Source organism: Eufriesea mexicana, unplaced genomic scaffold (genome assembly GCF_001483705.2).
Source record: "Eufriesea mexicana isolate 0111107269 unplaced genomic scaffold, ASM148370v2 scaffold5379, whole genome shotgun sequence".
NCBI lineage: Eukaryota > Metazoa > Arthropoda > Insecta > Hymenoptera > Apidae > Eufriesea > Eufriesea mexicana.
Genome location: NW_016913313.1, coordinates 672,878 through 691,705, shown reverse-complemented (window position 1 = coordinate 691,705; position 18,828 = coordinate 672,878). Strand labels below are relative to the sequence as shown.

Below are 18,828 nucleotides of genomic sequence, written 5' to 3'. Positions count from 1 at the left end.
CGCTGATGGTTATCGCGAAACCGCTGTAACACATCGTTCAGCAACTGTAAACCGATTTCATCCTGGCAACCTGGATAGGCGAGTCATTATACCAAATTCTTGTCACTGGCACGCGTTGCACTGGAGGTGTGAAATAATCGATCAAAGCGAAGTCTGCGAACTCGGAGTAGCCGATCTCGATCCTCGAACCACCCGAGAATATCCGTGTCTATACTGTCAGTATGCCGTCGAGGTGAACCGTTTCCTATTGTACCTCGGCCTGTACCAACCTCGATCGTCTGCTCGTGCTGAAATGGAATTCCAGCGATGACGACGAGCCACAGAGGAATTTCGTTAAAGTCGAGGCTCAATGTGACCGTGATGTTTTGAATTACAGCGGATATTCGCGTAATGGAGCGCGATAATTATGGTAGTGGAACGCGGTAAACCGTGCAGATCGTAGGAACGGTCAGGATGGAAAATCGGTGGCGGAGGTTCATGCGCCACGTCCCAGGCGAGTGGCGGCGGCAGCGACGAATAAATGAGACAAGAACGTGTAATGACCCACACTCGATTATTGCGAAGCAGAAAGAGATAGGCGTGCTCCTCGTGGCGAGGAACGGGCGAGATAAGGACGAGCGGATAGAAAATATGGCCATGATATTTACTAACGCGGCCTCCACGTGAAAGTGCTCGGTCTCTTCGCTTTGTGCCGTGCTCGAGGAACGCGTACACACGGCTTCATGTAACGGGTGACATGACCGAACCTTTCGAGGAAAAACAAGATCAAGCCAGGGGTACGGCTGAAATGACGCGTTTCGAGAGTTAGCCAGCCTCCACGCAAGGCTGGTATTCATTTATTCCAAGGATCCCGCGACTAAGATCACCCTGATGGCTGCCAACTCGATCGGAGAACGTACGGCGAAAAATGGAACGATCGAGTTACGAGAGATTCGTGTGCGATGGAATTTGACCTAAATAAGAGTTCGTAGGAGCGCGGACTCTCTCCCTTTACAGCTGCTGGTAGATTCTGCAGATAAACGCCATTAAACCTGCTCTCGATCATATTTTTCGTTGGTGAACGTTGCTTCTTATTGTAGATAGATCCATCGAATTTTCCGAATATTCGTCATATTTGGAAAATTATATTTTTATGGATTTAATTATTATTTTCTGTTTTGTGTGAAACAATGATTTATGATTTCGTTATATTATATATATATATATATTTTTATAAAATTATGTATAACTTGGACGAGATTAACATTGATTTCATTTTTTTTTTAAATGTGAAGTAATGATGTGAAGTATGATTCTATTATTTTTATTCTTCTGTTTTAAATAAAGTTATATATAACTTTGACAAACTTATGGTTTATTTTTTATTATTTTAACGTAGATCGAAATTAATATATGACCGTATATATTAAAAAGAAAAGGAAAATAAATTTAATAAGACGTTATCCTTGAAATGATGAGGTTAGGTATTTCCGGCTTCTGTATGTACTTACATGTATGTAGATTCATTAGGTGCATGCTAGGGAAAGGTAACAGGTAAAAATATAATTTGATGGTTATGCACGTACCGATATTTTCGCGGATATACAATGCACGCCTACAGTTTTTTCACCTTGCCTTTGGAAAATGATTTTATGTATCTGTAAGATCTATTTCGCATTCGTTGCGGATAATCAGGCGTCTGGTGTATTCGCTATTTCTCTTTTTTCCCGCTCGTAATTGAATGGCTCAGTGAACCAAGCGTAACATTGGTCTTGGTTCACTTTAACTGTATGATTGTTGCCTAAAAACTAGCTTTATTCAGTGAAAGTCAATTTCTACCCGAACAGTGGTACAGTGAAATGCACGTCGACACAAAGTAACTAGTAGGATGCATTATCTACGAATTTTTCAAAATGTTTCCAGACTCTTACATCGATCAGATTCTTTCAAGGAAACGATGCAAGAACATTAAACGACTATGCAACGATTAACGATATTTTTCGTTACGTTTGTAACAAAGTAACTTGAGAATTAGTTACGATGTATTTTACAGTACATTGATTATTTACGGTATTATTAATAGTACTATTTATAGCATATCATGTTATTCCCATAGTAATTTCATCTCGCTTCTGCAAATTTATTCCAACAAACCGTTCAAGGCAAAGTCATAAGCAGTGATATTTATAATTAAAAAATGACGTATGTTAAGCGAAACGTGTATCTTTATGTACACCTGCTCGCTCAGACTCGGAATTCTCGTCTCAACATTTAAACCTGTGAGATATTCTGAAAGTCACCCAAAAAAATATCGGTTACCCAACCAATTTCATATGGTAACGGTTGATTTAACTTCGTCAACTAGTCCGCAGCTGAAACTTCGTCGGGTAGGTTAAAATTCATACACGCAGCAGGTTTAGCGAGCCAGTCCACGATATCCTTAAATTACTAAAACTAATATCGACCATATTTCCGATAATCTGTCTGGAAACGGGAAAAGGAGAAAATCCAGCACCGTTCCGACAATTTCCTCGACGCCCCGATCTCGTACCGTCTCCATTTCCGCCACCGCTTAGTGGACCATCTAAGTGTACCAATTTCTCGTTTTCACGCTTCACCGAAAGCCTCGAGTGATCCGCTATCCAATTCGACAAACGCTTTCGGCCATCGTCCATTTGCGTCCTTTTTTTTCCTTTCCATCGGTATACAGCATTCTTCTCGGCTCCTCTCTCTCTCCGAGGTACCATTTCGCGGATGGTCCCTGTCGGGTACGGCCGTAAAGGTAATTCGTCCAAAGAATTTCGATGAAAATATTCGCTGGCAGCGAGGTATCCTTAAGGTCTCCTCGGTGCTCCTCGCAAACAAGGACAGAAGAGAAGGGGATACGAAGTTGTATAGGCACCTTTCTCGCGGCGCTCGCCATGGAATGGCAAAAAGAGAGGAGGCACTCTGACGTCACATTGGTTGGTCGGTAGTGCCGCTAGCCTCTCACTTGGCCGGCGACGTTCGGCATGCTCGCTTCGGTTCGCATTAATTCGATCCTGTATCCGTTCGATTCCGAAGAGACACGATTTTGTACGAACAACGACCGTTGAACATTCGAGGTTCGGCTGCCGGAGGGGGCTGTTCGTCTGCGAAATTAAGGCCCGGTGCACGCGTGCGACAGTGCGTCATGTAATACCACGGACCAGCTGTCTGTCTCGTATCGCAGAGTACGCGGAACGAGTGTTGCAAAGTATAACGAAAATACTGTCAGTGAAGTTCTGTTCTCAAGTTCTGCGTGATCTCTAAGCCGGTTGCCCAGTGTGCGCGCTAGCTGATTGTATTGTTCTATCGTTGTGCTATGACACTCTGGATACGATCGTAAACGGATTAGGTGGCAGCTGCGGTAAGTACAGCTTCTCCTTATCATCACGTTTCCGCTTTTATCTCTCGCCACGGTCGCGTTTCTCGCATTCTCCTTTCGCGTTGTCGCTCTGTGTATGCACGCAGGACTCGTGATTGGCGATGCCGGAAAACGAGAAAGGCTACCGATGCTGCACACAACGGAGAGAAAATTCGTCGTATATTGGAGGGGGCGGCGAGAGGTATGGAATATTGTGTCACTTTAGTAGGGTTATGTGCAAATGTCAGTTATAGATACTTATATACCGTATGACGAGGCGAGGAATTTTGAAAAATATATTTTGATTATAACCTATACCGTATGTTTACTAACTCTAAGTTGAAGTCTCACATGGAATAGGGAGAAATTTATACACGTAGATTTAACGATTGACTAATCCATGATGTAATATATTAGAGTGATATAAAAATATCGAATAGGGATTATTCTGAAATATCGCGACGTCTGTTTCGTTGGAATTATGTTTCGCAGGTAATCTGTGTTTACTATACTGAAACTATTCGCAGGATTATGTATAGACTATTCTTGTTGGTTACATTGTACGACGCGCTCACCACGAAGAAAGTGTTACGAAGTCTTTTCAAATTCGAGTGGCTTTTGTGCCGATTTGCTAACGTGACTCAATTGACTTACGTGGATGCTGGATGGACCATTGACCTTTAAATGTCCGTAGGTTGGAGAACTGTCTAAAATAGTCTTTCCTCGTTACAGAATGAATAATTGATGGTAAACATCGAAGTTGTTAAAGAAGGAGATAAATATCCACGACGAATAATATGTCTATATTAAAAATTCCACAATTTGGAAAAAAAAGCAATTTAATCTTCGGCTGAACTTTCATCAAAGTTTATGTTTGATTTACGTGTCACATTCGTGTTTTTTATATGCATCTGAAGCTGTTTGTTTAATTGAAAGATATTTCATAACGAAAAATATTTTGACAACGTGTTTTTAAAAATTTTTTTTTCGAGTTAGCGAAAGTATGCTTTTGAAAAATTACTCGCAACTTTTATCGAAACAAATACGTAGTTATACTTATTTATTTTCGCTGTACCGATTATTTAATTTAATATTATTTCATTATTATTCATGCATACTGTATTTAGGTACACGGTAGAAATCAGGGATTCTAATGCTAAAAATGCTAAAAATGGTTAAAAGAAGCGGTACAATAGGCTGAAATCTTACAATTTAACGTGCAGGTGATAAGTAAACTTTTATGTTGGTCATTTTGCGTGCATTCTTTCAATGCAGAGAAACGCGGTCGCTTGTTCCATTGGTACCTTTCGGTGTTTCGTGTATATACATGGTATCACGTGACTTGAAAAGAATTATTATTCACAAAACAGGAAAAAAGAATACTTATAATATATATTATTTAACCATAAATCTAAAAGCCCGTATGAATTACATCAAGATATTGATATTCGATCTAAAGCTAATAGCCTGACTTGATTAACCAAGTCGCATCTTGTCCCTCCGGAGTTACGAAATCGAAAAGAGAGGAGAAATATCGTAAATAAAAAAATGATTTGCTAAATTTCAGAAATAACGTTACTCAACGCAAATTTTTATCTCCACCAGGTAATGCAATCGCGGTGACGCAATATCTTTGCAAAATGCGTATAATATTCTATTTTAGACTTTGAAAGCAGCACAATAGATCATGGAAGATTCTACGTCCTCTTATTTATTAAGGCTGTTTCATGCGACGGGATAGCGAGCTATTAATCCTTTGCCAAATGGAATGCAGGATTCAAGCGTTTACGGATTTTCTGTGTCCCCTTCGTACTTTTCTCTAGATTGCAGATAATGATCACGTGTGGTATTACGTGAGTACAAACGAAGAAACCTTCGTTGAAGTTGTTAACTCATCGATCCCGTCTCCGGTGTTATTTTCTTCTATATAGATTTTTTAATGAGAACAGGGGATACCGAACACGCGAAACATAATTGTTGCAATTCAGCCGTATTACTGGCCGTGCCGGTATTGCAAAATTGCAACACGGTGTTTTGTAACGTTAAGTAAGATTTGTCGCGAATTACATAATCGTTTAAAAATTATCGAATTCCACGGTAACGAGCCAATCTACGTTCATCGTGTTTCGTTTACGCAGTTATTATGTTATTACGGTTTTATTATGATTTTCAACGCGCAACGCGTTCCTGTGTGGCTCTTGCTATACGTTTGCAGACATATTGACGTAAATTCAACAAAAACATCGAAATTATATAACTTCCCTTTGTTTGTCGAGGCAGAATACCATTTCAGTTTGTTCGCCACAGGTGTAAATACCATCTTAAGAAATTGTAAATACAATGTTAAAAAGAAAGAAAAATTGAAAGTTTAGGAAAAAATTAATTAAAATCCTCCACTGTGAGTTCTTTGAATTTCTTGTCTAGGAAAATATATGTATAGATACGATGTTTTCAGGAATTAGTGTAACGTTTATACGAAGGAGATTGACAAGACAGAGCGGCGACAAATGCAGGATAAAACAGGTTGGCGAATGAATTTCGTAATTAAAATAACGATATAATTATTAAGCGGTTTACAGAGGAGCAAAGCGTGAGAAATATAATAGGATTTTATACGATAAATCTTGCTGGCGTTATTCAATTAAAGGCGGCGAACGTGTGCTCTTCCTTTGGAAAATGCGCCGATCTAGTAATCGTAAAAGGAATAAGGGGTTAACGGGTTAAAACAAATTGCCGCGTTTGAACATCGCTGTCGTAGTGTGAGAATCAGCCTGGAATCCATGATGAACATTTAACGAGGTCGGCTGTAAATTTTCCACTCAACCTGTTATTAATGCAATCACGAATTCTTTCGAATCTTCGACATTATTAACGCATAAAAGGAAAAAGAAAGGGAGGAAAAAATCCACTAAAACCGACCTTTCCCCCTCCCCCTCTCCCGCTGTCTTGGTACTTAACTTCTTGCTCGATTCTCTCACAATTTGCCGGTTCGTACCTCCGAGCAATTTCAACGTTTAAAATCCATGGGGATCGAACCGCAAACGTTTCTCGAGCATCTCGCGTTGGACAGTTTTAGAAGGTCGAGGAACTGTTAGATCTTCGGTTAATAGTTTCCCATGGCACATTCAGAGCAGTTCGATCCGTTCGATTTGTTTCGTTCTAGGGTATAACCAACGAAATATCGCGGAGATCTGTTTCCTTGGAGTCTGGTCTGAGGCCTCTGGTTCCGCAGTATCCAGCAAGTCCAGTTCGACTAAGCATCCTCCTGGCTTCAAGTGGATTGACCTCCACCGTCAGGATTCGTGATAGGAATAAATTCACCGTTGAAGACTGTACTATGTATTCCAGCCTGGAAAGCACGTCCGATCGTTCTTTTCAATTTTGGGTACTATTCCATGGCGGTAGCGCTGGAATACCGTGCGAGCCGAGGTTCAACTTAACCCTCTTTAGCTCTGCGTCAGGTTTTTTCCCCCGTGCTTGAACAAACGTTCATCGTAACAGTTCTTTGCTGACCTGTCTACGAGTTACACGTCCATCTTGCACGTACGAGACAGACGAGAGATGGACTGATTGTAAGCGACAATCTTTGGTCCCGCGTTGGAGCCGGAGGATCGTTGTTCATCGAAAGGTAGGCAAGTTTGTTTCGCTATATGATAGGTACATTTGTTGACGAGTAGTGGAACGAAATGAGAGTTCATATTATAAGATTGAGAATCGAGCGTGGACGAGGATGGAAAGATTGGTCGGGGAACATGGGAGAGAGAGAGAGAGAGTAGAGGATGATGGATATTTCTCAGGTCCTACCGTGAAGTGCATGACACTGAACTGGTGTTCTCAAAGAATATCGGTGCATTAGTATTCCGAAGGAGTATTCCTATGTAAATTGTGTAGGAGCTATATATAGTCCTTGGGTAAACAAACTGACCTAAAAAAATAGCAAATATGGAATAACAGTCATCGTGGATCGAATCGACTGAATTCTAATGATATCGTTTATAGCCATTTTCGGTGAATCACGATGCACTTGGAGAAAAAATAATCGAATTGGTATTTCTGAAAATTATTTTTCCATTTTTTTCAAGGCTGATCAAATCGATTCGACAAGACTAAAAAATTAATCAAAATATCCCTCTGTTTTGTAAAATATCAAAATTCCTTTTATCCTTAAAAAAATTCTATTTTTCTTTGCCCTGTAGAATTATCTTTCTCCAGGTAATTTCACGGGAGAAGAGAGAATAATTTTGTTTTGCCTTTATTTGGTATTATTTCACTTTATCACAGTGGTAGGAAGAAATTGCAAGTCGGAAGGATAAACGATTTTTGGTGAGATCGAGCCGTAGCTGCGATCAATCGAGCTGGCAGAACCGATCCGCTTGAATGGGAAAAATTATGCATAGCGATATTCTTTTGCTATTTATTGGATCGGAACGTTTTACCGCTCGAAGTTAGTCGAGCGAAAGGAAAGGTTTCTTTCATTTCACACAGAGTTGGAGTCTTTTTTATCCCGAAAATTAAATGCTACCGTGCCTACGACACGAAACTGTATAAATCATCGGATATCTGTTGTCTTCGCGAATAAAGCGGCCGCAAGCAGGAACACAGGCAGAGAAAGCTGCTATTTTATTATTTAATTTATTTGAAGAAATATTGTTAATTAATTTTCTAATTAACTGTCTGATTAGATGCAACCAGGTAGTTAGAAGATATAATTGCACTTTTTCCGATGGAAATGCCTGAATAATTCAACTTTCTTACTCGCCTCGAGTACAGCCTTATCGTGTATCTTTCAAAATGCACGCGTGTAACTGGTGTATTTAAATAATTTATTACCCTACACTTTCGATTTTGTTCATTGACATTGTTCATGAAGTTAATTAATCGTATCAACACTTAGATTCATTGTTAGCTTCAACTTAACAAATTTCGAAGCAATTACTATAGTATACTTGTTATTACATTTATCGTTTCAAATAATTTCACTTTAACTTTAAAATAGATTTTAAAATTTAAAAATCAAATGTGTCCCGTCGAATTTGGAAAACGTATAAAATCGATGGATCTATCAACGAGATAATATTTAGGAAATTAAATGAAGGTAAATTGAGAAAATTTTTTAAAGAAATTTAAATGTACATAATATTCGATGTTCTAGGACTGAGGATTGCAGAAGATTATGATATATTTGCGTAAAAGCGCATGATCATATTGACAATTAATTCTTCTGCGGTTAGGATTACTGTTTATCTAGGAAGATAGATAGTTTACAATAAGACTGATCGGTGTACGTGGAAACTTATAACGATCTTTTTACTATCAGACGATAGGATTCAAGATGAGTAACCACCAGTTGCATCATCCTTATCATTTGATTCTTCTTGTTCTCGACCGCAGAAACGAGAGATGGAGGAAATACGATTTTAGTCAAAAATTATAGAGGATAGACTTACGAAACGTTAGACGTCTGTGGCAAATAAATAGAGGAATAGGTTGCGTGGCCTTTTTCCAGTCATTCTTAAGTATATCTATCGAGTATTACACAGAGAAGTAAAAACATAAAATTATTCTTGGGTGAATTCATATGTAGAAATACGCAATGAAATTGTCTACATTTCTAACAACTCCGATCATTTTAATTATTGGCAAATTATATGAGAATTAAAATTAAAATTAATTAAAATAAATGAAATTAAAATTACTTCTCAAGGCACGTATGAATATTTCCTGGATGCTTACAAGAAATAATGAAATAATAGTATTAACCCTTTGCACTCGAGAGGCGCTCTTCAGTCGCCATTTGATAAAATTTTGAAGATCGATATTAATTAATATGTCAAATATAAGATAATATAATATAGTGGTGTACAAGGTATCGAAATCAAATAATTCTACGTGTTAATTATTATACGATTTCTTATTTACTGCTGGAAAATATGTCGTCAGCAGATAACCTTTGAACCTCTACTCTTCTTTAGCCAAGAAATCATCGAGTGCAAAGGGTTAATAATACCAACGGTTATAATAACGCGATAAAATTAAAAATCCGAAATAATAACACGATAAAACTGTAAAACATAAATCATAGTTTGTACAATTTTTACTGCAACAAAAGCCTTGTTAAAATTACCCAGTCGTAAAAGAAGAAAAACAATGATGAGAATATCAAACATGCACAAACGATGCTTAAAGACGAGTGCAAAATAATCGTGAGGCAACAAGACTAATTCCTATCCACTCTATAATTTCTAAAACCCCTGTTTTATTTCAACTTTTCAAAATTACCCCTCAGGCAGTCATTAAAATACCAAAGACGCGCACTGCAAAAAGAAAGAAGTTTCTTTTACGTATAACCCGAGTTAATTTACACACACAAGATGGCGGGAGGGGGCGAAAAATGTTCTCATCTCGTTGTCGCGGATCGGACAGGGCAAGATGCTCGCGCGATAATTGACTTCACACGGAAATGTGCGAGGACGTTAAAAAGCTTGCCGTTAGGCCGGCGGCGAACGTCGCGACGTTAACTCGATAGGATTTGACGTACGAGAACAATGAGAACAGCGAGACAATCGTGAAAGCATCGCGGTAAAATTCCCTCTGATTGTTTTCGTAGAAAGTAAACACAGTGGGAAGAGGATTCGAATTCTGGCGAGAGTGGGCGCGCTCTTTCTCGCGTTTCGAGAGCCACGCAGCGCGAAAGGGACGTGAAAATTTGAATTAAGCGTAATTACATTCGTGGCCAAAAGTGGAAACAGGTCGAATTTTTCGCCCGGAAACGCGAACATGCGACGAACGCTCGAGGAGTCCTCTAGACCAACGCCATTTCCGGTTCTCTTCGATTTCTTCCGTTCCTTCGTGCGACTCGATTTCTTTTCTCTTTCACTTTCTGCCGAACAAAGACTTGTCCGACACGTTTTCTTCCTTGGTTTCCTCGATTTTTTTTGGCCACAACGTGTTTCAATTGTACTGCGTGTCTGCCGTGATCGATGTTCCATTGATTCAAGAAGATAGAAGATCGGTGAAGATTTTAGCAAGTTTCTAACTATGACAGAGTTAAGAGGAGATTTATACGCTTTTTGACTTTCATATGCTGATGTCTTAATATTTATTGAATATAAAAAATGTATATGTTTGAAATTTAATTAATGTATAAAAGGTATGATGTTTAGAAAATAGAAGTGTTTTAGGAATTTTTGAAGTATTTTTGAGCAATATTTTTGATATATTGTATTGAATTATAATTGAATATTATATTGAAGTATTCTTTATATATATTTGCCCAAAAATACTTAAGAAATTCCTGAAACATTTCTATTACTAGATTACATTTCTATTATTGTACTGTGTTTTATCTTTCTTGGTAGAACACTTTTACATTTTCGGTCATTTTGTTCAATAGGTGCGTGTGATATATTGTATTTTTGTTATTAATAGCAACTCTAGGTTGGATAGGTAGAGTAATAAAATAGAATTTATTTGTAAAATATTCTACTTTGTGCTAGCTTTTTTTAAAGGAGTGCCATTCAGAAAGGTACATTTTTGGAAATGTTCCTTATACTCATATTCTTCAGAATCAATTTTATATCAATTTCTCTATCTTCTCATTATTTTTTAATTATAAAGATATTTAATTAAAGATATTTAATTTAAGAACATTTATAAGTATTTTTCTTGAAACTTATTTGGTATCGAGTAACAACAATTATTAAAAAATTGTGTAACAGTATTTGCAATTTCCTTACACCTCCACCTACTAGTAATCAGTTCCACCTGCAATCCATTTTTATGGACTAAAATCTAAAAAGGATAAGAACGCTGGAAATCTGGAAATGGTAAAATTTCGTTCCATATTTGACGAACGATCCATGGAGTACACGGTGGCCGAATGAAATTGCAGTAAACGGCGATTATCGTTTAAAGGCCGACGAAACAGGTTTCCCAGAGTCACGAGGATTGGATATATCATGCGAGTACGCGAAAAAAATGACCATCCGTCTGGCTACTTTCGGAATCTGGTCACGTGGAACGTTTGACCCCGAAACACTATTATCATTCGACGGATCAAAACTGTTTTGAAGCAGAAATTGCTCAATACGAAACCGAGAAACTATACGTCACGCGTTCCGCGAGCACCTGTCGGCTATATTGGACGAAAATGGCGCACGCCTTACAAAAATACGCGCGAGATTCCATTTTCACGTGAAAGTAAACCCCGTTTTCTCCGTTTTCACGTTCCATGTTCCATTCTCCGTTCAAACGTGGAAAAATTGCAATTTATCATCGACGTTTCGAATATGTTTGACCTTTGACACTAGCAGCGTATCCGTTCGGCCATGTTGGTATTTCTATGGTTCGTGCATCGGTATCGTTCACCTTTGCAGAGAATTCTCTCGAAAAAGGTAAGCGTGTATATATGTTCGTTGGCTGGAATCGAACATGGGGAAAAATTGAGCGCGGTGAACAGCGAGTTCCTGGAGGAAGGAGCGACGACATAATTGCGTAACGCGAAACCTAGTAACCTTTTGTGATTCGATGCATCGCCGTGCCTAGGGAACAGATAAAACAGCGCGCATGTAACACCACTGCAGCATGGCGATAGTAAAGAGATCTGTGAGGTCGTTTGTTCCATGAACGAGTCACGCTGGGGATCGACTGTGCGTGATGGAAATGACGAATCACGCCTTTCCTCGCGAATAAGGGTTTTTTTAAATAGGATTTGAACGTCAGAACGTGTAGTGAAATATAAAATACGTAAGAGATGGTAATCGAAGCGGTACGACGAAAATAAAAAGTATGCGTTGAATAAAAATCGGTGCTCTTTTTACCAAAAGAATCGAGCTATTTTCAGAAATTGAAGAAATAAGTCTTAATACTAGACTTTCCAGGATGTACAATGTCGTTTTTTAATTTTTAATTCAAAATTGGAAGTTCGTAAGGAACATTAAAATTAAAAATGAAAAGAAATGGTAATAAATGCCTATAAGTACGTGTAAGTACGTGTACGTAGACTTATGTAATATTATGGAGTATTGGGGTACAATATGTGTGTGCGGAAAATATCAATTTTCGATTCGAACGACCAGTTAAATTTCCCTAGTACCTAATCTAGTAATTAACAAATGGAGAAAAATTCTGGGGATTGACTCGAAAGATCTTTTTCTATTAGAACTTTGATATTCCATTTATTAATGAATTTATTAGCATATGATATCCCAGGGTTACATAAAAAATGTTTTTAATTATGTAAAAGACTCTTGAATGTTATGCTAATGGTAAAATATAACTAAAGAAAGTATGACTCGATCTTACAAGAACGAAGTTTGAAATTTCAGAGATTTTTGATCATAAATTAGTCAATAAGCAGTCGTTTTCATGAATATTTATATGAAACTTAGCATTTTCTGCAGATAATACTACTCAATTATAATTTAACAAAGTTACCGATTAAAGATGTAAATTATTCATAAATGTGTAATATAAAATAGATTTATATCAAAAGTAATAATAATGTCTAATAGTAAAAACAATTTTACAGTATAAAGCATAATGATCATTTAGCGATTATCTCGATTTTATTAAGTAAAAAATCCAAAGGGAAATGGAAAATTTCGATAATCGCAATACTGTACTTTTCTTGAATTAAATTATTTTACACGCAAAACGAATTTTATGACGTACTTACGTACCATGTTTTACATTTTTGCCTTTAGCCATCGAGCCTTGAAAGTTCAAAAAAGTGTCCGAGATGTGAAATATGAGAAAGTTTCATTTGCAAGTTTGGATTAAGCACGTTGATACGTGTGTGCAAAGGAATGAGAATTATATCTGGTTTTAATATGCCGCTAATCTGAACCTTCACTCCTTGAAAGTTGCGAAGGTTGACTTGTTCCCACTTTTGTTTCGATGTCCTCGGGTTTCACTGCACCGTGGAGCTATTCATCTCGTCGTATTTGAATAAAAATGTAATTGAACTGTTATCGCGGTTGCATCGAAGTTGAAATATCAACATTGACTCTGTAAAATTCTTAAATCACGCAAATAATAAATAGTTTCCATTTTTTAAATTAAAATATCGCAGAATATAATATCTTTTTATTATTCTTATATTTCGAAATATATTTCTTACATTTCTTATTACTATACCAAAGTAATATAATTTAATATTTTATATTACGTACTATCTTATGTAGTACAAGTAAGGTATCGAATAAAATAATATTTATATTTATTTTTTTTAGATTCAAGTGTCTTAAAAATTTGCTCGAAGTTAATTGAGGTGTACAAATGCGAAGACTAATTGATCTACAAGTACCATTTTCCGTTACTTTTTGTACTTAAATAATCTCCTCTATCTAATCAATCAAAGTGTTTTTCGTGCGCCCGTTTCTCTTTTTACGTTCCATAGCTGTCAGCCATTCGATATAATTCAACAAGAACTTTCTTTGGAGAAAGAAACTTTTACGCGAATAAATACGCAGTCTGGTATTATTAAAAATGATCTTTGCTAGGAAATTTTGCAACAAATTCTCCTCTGAGTTGGTTAAGTATTATTTAAATCGAAATATGACGTTATTCGTATAGCATGAAGATTATCTCGTATATATTATTAAAATATTCAGAATAACGTGATCGTTCTTTCTTTTTTTTGTCGGAGGTCGTATTTGTTGATTTTCATTTTGACCCTGTTCCCATTTCGACGTCAAAATCCTGTTTCGATGTGGCGTAGACTTTCAAGAGCAACCGTTAGTCAATCGAAAAATTTTAATAAATGGTATTTCGTTATTTAATCACTGGGTAACGTTAGTCGGCAAATAAAGATCTCGAAGACGAGGAAAAATGCAAATCTACAACTTTCTCTTTAGAATAGCAAATACAAAAATACGTACTCGTGAAAAATAAATTGACATTCCCTAAACTTAACTCTAAACTTTTATATCAATTAATGCTAAAATGAAATTGAAATACAAACATTTAGAAATTTGGAAATTCGTAAGAAGTTATAAATAAATCAACGAGATTTGTTATATTCTTAATTAAACAATTTAGCGATAATCAAAGCAATTAACTCTGCCTTTGAATATTTTAAAATTTTAGTGTCAAAATACTTGACGGATATTTATAATTGGAATAAATTTCTACAATTTTGTGTCGCAAAATTGATCGATTTGGCAAACGAGTGACTAAATTATTTTTTAAATGTCATTACTAAATTTCTAATTTGCATTTATTTCAAATGTATATCTTATCAAATGTTTTAATTATTTTTATTATTTTTTACAATTTGAATACATATTTTTCGTTATAATCGCTATTTCATGGGACAAATTGTACCAATTCTCGTCGTCAAATTTAGCTATTCGTGTTTCAACGAATATGTTAATATTTTAACGGTAGTAGGATAAAATCGAACATAAGAGACAGGTATTACGTATGTATCGAATAACACCGGTTCTCGAATCCGCTCGAATCTATTTAAAATAATATTAATCGATTAAAATTTATTTCTGAAACAGCATATAGTTCACATCCTCTTCCATGTAAAATGGATTTTCACGATTAGTATGATTTATTCGAATGCAGTTATGCCGTTACACAGGGGCAGAAAAAGTCGCGGCACCGTTCATTCCCGAGCCATAACTTTTTTCCCCAAAACGCTGGTTTTTTGATCCGTTTAATGGAACCCGCGAGGCTGCTTATGAATTTCAAATTGAAGTTTGAGGTAGCGTGAAATCGATGCAGGAGTTTGAGCGTTTAAGTGCACATTACGCCACGCCTGCGAAGTGTGTCAATAGGCAGGTAAATAGTCGAATGCCACTGTGTTCTTCGCGTGGTTAACCTACTCACGAAAAGGAATATGGAGGCAACAGTTTCGGTCCGTCTCGGCCAGTTAGTATTGCATTTACTGGGCCGAACGGAGGCCATGAGCCGGATATTTGAAGACCTATTTCAATTTCATCGACTGTCCTTCTACAGCCGAATTTCCAACCAAATTATCCCACCAAACTGGTTGACAAGACAATCCTTTGTACCTTCGGTAAAGCTTTTTAAATTCCCTGCGAGGAATATTTCATTTCTTTGTTCTTGTCTGGTAATTCGTTATGGGGTAAAGGAATAATAATACGTAGGAGGGAATAATAATTTTTTGAGGAGAAAAATGAGAAATATTGAATATTCAAAATTATATTATTACTAACGTAACGTTTTTGATATATCTAGAAATTTATATTTATTATTTCTGCTCTTAAAATATATTTCAAAGCAAAAAGTAGATAATGTAATTTGATTAAAATTTAATTAAAATTGAGTATGTAATATTTTATTATTAGTAATATTGTCATACTTGTATAATCTAAAAATTTAATTGCGCGAGAAATATTTAAAATGAAAAAGTAAGTAATGTAATTGCAATTGGTTCAAGATTACGTATATAATAATCTGTCATTAATAATATCGTGTTAATAACGCGTAAAAATTTAATTCTTTGTGATGTATCTTAAAAAGTAGGAAATTTCATTCGAATAATGTAATTACGTTTCTCTTCCAACTTTTTTCCACTTTTATCTTTTTTAAGCTACTTGCAATGGCGTTACATTTTCACCTTCCCTTTATCCAGAGGAATTTAGATATTGCTCAGTCAGTTGAAATAAACGACAGCTTAAAAATTAAATTCAGGAAGCACCTAATTATTTAAAGGTAACTGTGAAGCGTGCTTCTGTATTCGTGAAGGAATACAAGCGCGTCGATTCTACGAAAATACGAGTTAGAGAAGTCCCGTAAGACGAAGTTGCGATGTGTTTCTTTCGTTTATCTAGTTAGGTAATTAGTACTGGTCTGGATGTGCTACTGATCGGAATGCAGCGAACGATGCGTTTACAAGCACTCAACTCGACTCGACTTGGGCCTAATGAGAACTGGCCGAATATTTTCAGTCCATTCGAATTAAAGCATCGTTCTCAAAGCTTCGAGTCTTATTCGATCTCGAACAATGGAGAGGTTTTCGAACGACTTTACCTAATAATTCTATTAATTTTTAATTAATTCCGAGACTTTTATTAATTTTCTTCCAAATTTGAATCCATTAATTTACCTCATTTCAGAGAATTCTACGTAATAATAATTATTCGTCTTTTAACTCTTTGGGGCACGCTGGGATTAAAAGTGTCCCACCTTTTTGATGCACCGTAATGCATAGCGAGACATTTTTAGTCCCACCTTGAAATATTGCAATAGCTGCATGCGCATAGGTTTATATTTCGTCTTATTTACGTAAAGCAGTTGGTAATACCTTTAATAAATGTTATAAATATATTCACTTGTGTTGACAACATTCAACATGCCAGTACAGGTTCATCAAATGTTGCGACAATCTTTTTTCCTGGTTTTATGTTTTTACATTACGTGATTCCTTTTTTAGTAAAAATATACCAATTTTGTTGCATTTAAAATTTCTATACAACATGGATCTATTTTATTATCCGAAATCCTGTGCCACAAAGAGTTAACCAATTCGTTTCTGGAAAATGACTCAAGTGCCGTTAAATTTGGAAAGAAGGGTCTAAATACAAAAATCCACGAATAAATCGCGCGAATAACTTGCAGCATAAAGACAGACCGTGCCCAAGCACGATTTGTCACCACGTAAGATAGTCACCAGAGAAATTCGACGAGCAGTGATCACGTAAAGACCTGTACACTCAGGGACACAACTGCTAGAAGCACGTAGCTGGAATGTCGGCCGTCAACCATCAAACCATCGCAGACTTCGTTTAATTACACCTTTACCTCTCGTCAACGTAATATCAAACACCATAAATCTACCATAATCACCAAACTTCGTAACCCGACAGCCTACCAGTCCGAATCGATCAATCTCGAGAAGCCGGCGCGACTCGTGTACCCGCACACCGAACAGACCATCGGGCACCTTAGCGAAAGGTTTGCAGCGACTGTATCCCACTCGGCAGTACCTCAGAAGTACTGCACAGCCTATTGGAAAACGGAATATTCTTTTTAACGCCTCCGAACGTTACTCATTTCGCGCATTCGCTGCACGTCCCGAAGGACTACCGTGAAAAAATACGCCGACTTGTCCAAGTCAGATTTATCGCAGCTCGTTAAACATCGCTAACAGATATCCAGCGATTTTACTGGCACCGGGCAGCCTGGAAGGATTTATCGGCCGAGGGAAGACTCGCGGAGATCCGTGGGTGAAATTTCACCCTCGTAAATCCGATTATGTCCGAGGGATTTGGTCGGTAGCAATTATCTCGGCTGGAGAACGGGCTGGTATCCGAGGTCTTCCGACGAATTCAACGCTACGAGGCGAAGACAAATGGAGATGACCCGTTTAGCCCGGTGGGGCTCGTCGATGAACCGTTGGTCACGGCGAATGCTTGGAAGCAAAAACTTGGAAACGCGATGGGCGACCGGTTTGAATTCTCGCTATCGAGAAAGGAAACATCGACTTTCTTCCTGTCCCTATCTCCATCTCTGTCTCTCGCTCGCCCCGCGCCCTATCTCCCTCTTTCTCTTCCTCCCGTTCTTCCTCTTCGTCGTTTTCTTTGTCGCATACGCGTGTACAAATTCTCCAGCGAGCCTTTTACGACTGGACAGCCTGCGAAGCGAAGTCATCACGCAAAGCGTTATCGGTTGCATATGCTGTCACAATTGGAACGGTTATTGCACGGAATATCGTTCGTGAACCCTGCCTATTTGCGCGCAGAGGGACCCCAGTTGCACGCGAACGGGTTTGACGGATCTGAGACCTGGCTGGCTCACCATTGTCTGTTTATAGAGGTCAGAATGATTAGGAGATCGCCTACTTAAGTAACTGTACCGCTCGATAAGGTATCGGGAACTCGGTGTGCCTCGAGCTGTGCTGCGGTTGCTGGACGTTTGGTGAAGTTGCTTTATCGAGTACCCGATACCTCCTTCGTGACTAATGTTTGATTAACTGTTTCACACTGGACCCCGGATGGCGACCATTTTCAACCTTCTTGCTCTTTTTCTCTTCCTCCTTGCCGGTTGGTATGCCTTCTTAGACTTCGCACTCTGATACCGAATGACTTTTGGCATACTTGAAATATCGGGATTTCTGAATCTTTCCTATTTCAAATTTTCGAATTTTAAATTGTTCCCTTCTTCCCAATTAATTGTCAGTTAACTACGCGTGGAATTTTAAATAAAATATGAAATATAATTATTTCGACCTTACAGTTGTGCGTACAGAACGACTTATTATTCAATTTTAACATTTCCATGGTATATTCGAGATTTTAATACTAAATAGTCAACGACGCGATCCGTCAAAAATTGTATATAATATTTGAGTCAAAATAATCGTAAGGAGATTATGATATTAAATACGACGATAGTAATAGGAAAAATTCAGTAGTTGCTTAATAAAGATTTCACTTAATGATAATATTAAAGAAACATAAATTTATTTTTGAATTAAATTATGGAAAGAA

At 37.4% G+C, this 18,828-nt stretch overlaps 1 protein-coding gene across 1 annotated transcript in view; it reads left to right on the top strand.

Moving 5' to 3' along the window:
- Positions 1-2,985: 2,985 nt before the first annotated feature.
- Positions 2,986-18,828, top strand: part of RhoGEF64C (Rho guanine nucleotide exchange factor at 64C) — an 84,774-nt gene continuing 68,931 nt past the window's right edge. Inside the window, exon 1 of the mRNA XM_017906405.1 lies at positions 2,986-3,367. The gene's annotated coding sequence lies outside the window, so the exon portion shown is untranslated. The remainder of the gene's footprint in view (positions 3,368-18,828) is intronic.